Here is a 4,196-nt window from a genome sequence, read left to right on the forward strand (position 1 = left end):
TTTCTGTTGCAACAGAGTTCCCTCCCCCTCCTTGCAAGGAGGTTGGAGATACCCAGAACAAGGGTGCAAGCCCCTATAAAGACTTTTGAAATTGCCCACCCTTTAACCAAGCAGAAATTTCAAGGGATGTTGGGATTGTCTCCCTTTTAGAAATGGGGCTGAATGAAGAATGATCTGATATAAAAACATGAACTCCTAAAGAGAAGATCAGCAAAGTTCTGAAGAAACATCGGGGGGGGGGGCAAGTTTGGCCCAGGGTCCAGGTGGGGGGTTGCCATGGGAACAATGACCTGCCCTCCTTTGTGACATGTCTTGCTTCCCCTTTAAAAGCCACCAACTACAGGTGTCCATTGTGGGTTTGTGAGGAGAGATAGAGAGAGAGGTGGGAGTGCAGAAGGAGATTTTGGAGAGGCTTTGGTTTTTGGTTTTTGAGGGAGGCAGGAACTGTTTTAATAGAAGGCGGAGGCAGCAGCAACATTGCGGTCAATTCTAGAGACTCAGGAGGAAGGCAGGATCAGCGGACTTGTCCTTCGCGGGACAGAATGGTAAGTTCGTGGGGCCCCATCCTATTCCTTGCCCCTTCTTCCCAGAACGATTCCCGTAGGTTCATTATCACGTGGTGCTGATAATGCCAAGGTTGCAGGCTCGGTCCCTGCATGGGACAGCTGCTCTGCCCGCAGAATCCTTGAGTCTATCTTCCCTAAATGGGGGGGGGGGCTGAAGTGGTGACACCCCCGTGGTGGCGATTCCAGGGTCCCCTCTTAAAGGGGTTTGTATATGGGAGTTACTGGCCATACACTGAAAGGTTGTCAGTGAAGCTTTTTACAAGGTAAAACAATGTATGTTGACGAGGCCTTGCTCCTGTCGGCAGTCACGCTGCAGCTTCCAAGCACAAGGGAAACCCCACATACAGTGCATGGCAGTAATCCAGTCTTGAAGCAATCAGGGCCTGAACTAGGGTAGCCAGGCTCTCTAGGTCCTGGAATGGCAGGAGCTGGTACCTCCTTTCTCTCCAAGCCCTGAATGCTCTTGGCTGCCTCTTTGCAGCTGTTATGAAGTCCTACAGTTCATTCAACTGCAGAAGGAGGGAAGGAATTGGGAGGGATGTGCTGGCAATTCTCTATTAGGCTAAACGTATTTCTGTTCTGCATCATCTCTTCTAGGCTCAGGCGAATGAGAAGCTTCATGAAGCTCAAAAAGAGCAATAAAGTGGCCCCGCTGCAGAACAAGGAGCCTCCTGTGACACCAGGTGAGGAAGTACACCCCCCCCACAGACACCATTTTGGGAAGGGCAAGGCAGGAATAGGCTAGGGGGCAGCTCAGGGTATAGGATAGGATTTGGGGGGTAGGAGAAGCTGGTAAGAAAAAAACCAAAAGAGCCAGACTGCTGGCTCTGACCCACGGCTAGAGGGCCACATTCTCTTATGAGCCTCATTCGAGGGGCTGCAGGCCAAGACTGTCCCCCAAGGCCTGGGGTTTGCCACCCCTGTAGGAGGAGTGTAGAAGCAGGGGAATCGAGGAGAAGATTATTGCAACAATCTTGGAAGCTGCAAAGGGACGAACTAACCTGTCCCCATGTCCTTCTCTTGTTGCAGTTGTGACAAAGTTATCCCAGATCTTCCTGGAACTTGAGGTTAGTACTGGGGGAAACAAAAAAGGAGGGACTGGATCCCCCAGACCCTCTGCCCGCTGACTGTGGTCTTTGCCCCCAATTCTGCAGTGGCATGGGTTCTTGGGGTGTCAGGATGATGCCAGAGGCATGACCTGCCCTCTTCCCTGGTGCTGTCCTTCCACCTCTGCCCAGGAGGCTGCAGGGCCCATGGATTGTCCTCTGGGGCAAGGGATTGGGCCCAAGCCTGAGGGAGGCCACTCTTTCCTGGCTTGGGCCTCCTTGTGGGCTCCCTTGCACCCGTCAATGGTGGGTTTTGTAGTGTCACAAAACGCATGTGATCCAGCTTTTTCTTTCCTCTGCAGAAGGCAATAGCCCAACGACACCGGTCCCGTATTCAGCCAGCTCCTGAAGAAGGTAAACAAATCTCCACACCCTGGTTCATGCCCGAGAAAGACCTCCCAGGCCTATTTGCTGTGCCTTGCTGGCCTTTTTCACTTCGCCCCAGTAGGCAGGGCCCTGACTGACTCCAGCTACAAAAGCTGTGGTGGCTGAACCCTTGGATTTGGGCAATGTTTAGAGGGCTTTCTTGAGAGAGGCTGTTAATTCAGCCTCTCATTTCCGTTCTCTTCCAGAGGACATCATTATTGAAGATCTGTAGGGCTTCCGGTTCTGGTCTCTGCCATGGCGACGTCTCTCCCTTCTGGGACCAGACTCAGACGGAGGGTTTTACCTGAGGTTACCTGAGGAGGGGGTTACCTGAGGTTGTAAAACCCTCTAAAAACCCTTGGAGGCAGTCGGGGGACAAGGCACCTGTGGACGTCTTTGTGCCTGCTCCTGCTGGTCTCAAGCCCTGCGCCGCTGAGGCAGGCTCCACGGCTGCCATTGCAAGAGGCAAAGCTCCTTCACCTCTTGAGATATTGGATCAAAATTAAAGGCGCCTCCAGAGGAAATGTGGACAGTCAGCTGCAATCTGAATGAGACTATCGAGATGGAGGGATGAAATTTGAATGTCCTGCCGTGATTAAAAATGGAGAGAAGAGGGGAGGGGAACTTCTTATTATTAATAATTTTATTTTTATTATTTAAAGTCTGCAAGGACTTAACACATACCCCATCTGGTTTAAAGAAATAAAAGGATCACAAATGGACGTGTGTGGCGGCTATCAGCTTTCCTGTGCGCCAGCTACACCGCGATTGAGGCGATCAGAAGCGCGCCCCCTTCGTCGCCTTGACCGGGCTGTGGGCAGGGAGCAATGGCTGACGCCCATTTTACGCCCCCCCTCGCCTGTGCCCCTGGCAGGGGCCCACCTCACCACCCCTTAGCTACAGCCTTGGTTGTTGCTATTTTCTTTTTCTTTTTATTTCATTAATTTTTTTATTAGAAATTTAAATAAAAAATATTATCCAAAAGCATGTCATCCTTAGTTTTGACAGATGCATCCCTTGCACCCGTCAATGGTGGGTTTTGTAGTTTTACCAAAGGCGTCTCATCCAGCTTTCTCTTTCCTCTGCAGAAGGCAATGGCCCGACACCGGTCCCGTGTTCGTCCAGCACCTGAGGAAGGTAAACGAATCTCCACACCTTGGGGACTTTTCACTTAGTAGCTCTATGGTTCATTCCTGAGAAAAATCTCCCAGGCCTTCTTGCTGTATTTTCTGTGCCTTGCTGGCCCTTTTTACTTCGCCTCAGTAGGCAGAGCCCTGACTGACTCCAGCTACAAAAGCTGAGATGGTTGAACCCTTTGGGTTTGGGTATTGTTTGGCAGGATTAGTTGAGAGAGGCTGTTAATTCAATCTCTCTTTTTCATTCTCTTCCGGAGGACATAATTATAGAAGACCTTGAATGAGGGTGGAAAAAAATCTGTTGAAGAAAGACAGCACCCAGATTTTGGGAGGCATATAAGTGGAGCAAGCAGGAGAACTCTCTCAGTATTTTGAGGGGGAAATCCCCAAAGCAGAAGAGATCCTTGGACAGCTTCAGAACCAGCCTCAGTGCCACCAGCTTACCTGCCTAGAAAGACTTAAGGACTGGAACTCCAGCATATTTGGGACTTAACTTTCAAACCATTTGGATTACAAAAACTAAGAAGCCGAAATAGGGACTTTGGAACTATTCTCAATTACCACTGTATGGAGAAGACAAGTATAATTTTGTTTTACAGAAATAAAGTTTGCCTTGCATTTTTATTTCTCTCTGTGTGTTTTCCCCCTTTCTCTTCTTTTTGCTGTGGTTGTAACAAAATTTAATTCTGTATTTTACTTGAGTTATTTTTGAAGTTTCTTATTTGTTTTCTTTAGCCTTTTAATTTTTTGTTACTGTACTTTGATTTGCTGTATGGGGGAAGGGGAAGGTTGACGAAAGGGAAAGGGAAATTGGATGCTCAATCTGGGAGAAAGGAAATAGTCCTTACTCTTGGGCTGAGCTGAGAATTGCAGGTGTGACCTTGAACAATTTAAAAATAGTTCTGGGAAGCCGCTAAAGTAGAGATGGTCGAGTAAACAGGAAGGAGCAATTACCAGGAAAGCAGGTAATTACCAGGTTGGAGGTTGGATGGCCGCCTCTCATGAATGATCTAGTTGAGATT

General features: G+C 48.9%; 1 long non-coding RNA gene across 2 annotated transcripts; it reads left to right on the forward strand.

Annotated features, from left to right (window-relative positions):
* The first annotated feature begins 217 nt into the window (after positions 1–217).
* LOC309351608 lies at positions 218–3,798 on the forward strand. Of its 2 annotated transcripts, none has more exons than XR_014160926.1 (3): positions 218–545; positions 1,164–2,026; positions 3,176–3,798. It is a non-coding gene; the product is annotated as an uncharacterized lncRNA (long non-coding RNA). The 2 variants fall into 2 exon arrangements; XR_014160927.1 differs by lacking the exon at positions 3,176–3,798 and adding an exon at positions 2,245–2,330.
* Positions 3,799–4,196: the final 398 nt, after the last annotated feature.

Source organism: Podarcis erhardii (assembly GCF_964252035.2).
Source record: "Podarcis erhardii genome assembly, chromosome: 10".
NCBI lineage: Eukaryota > Metazoa > Chordata > Lepidosauria > Squamata > Lacertidae > Podarcis > Podarcis erhardii.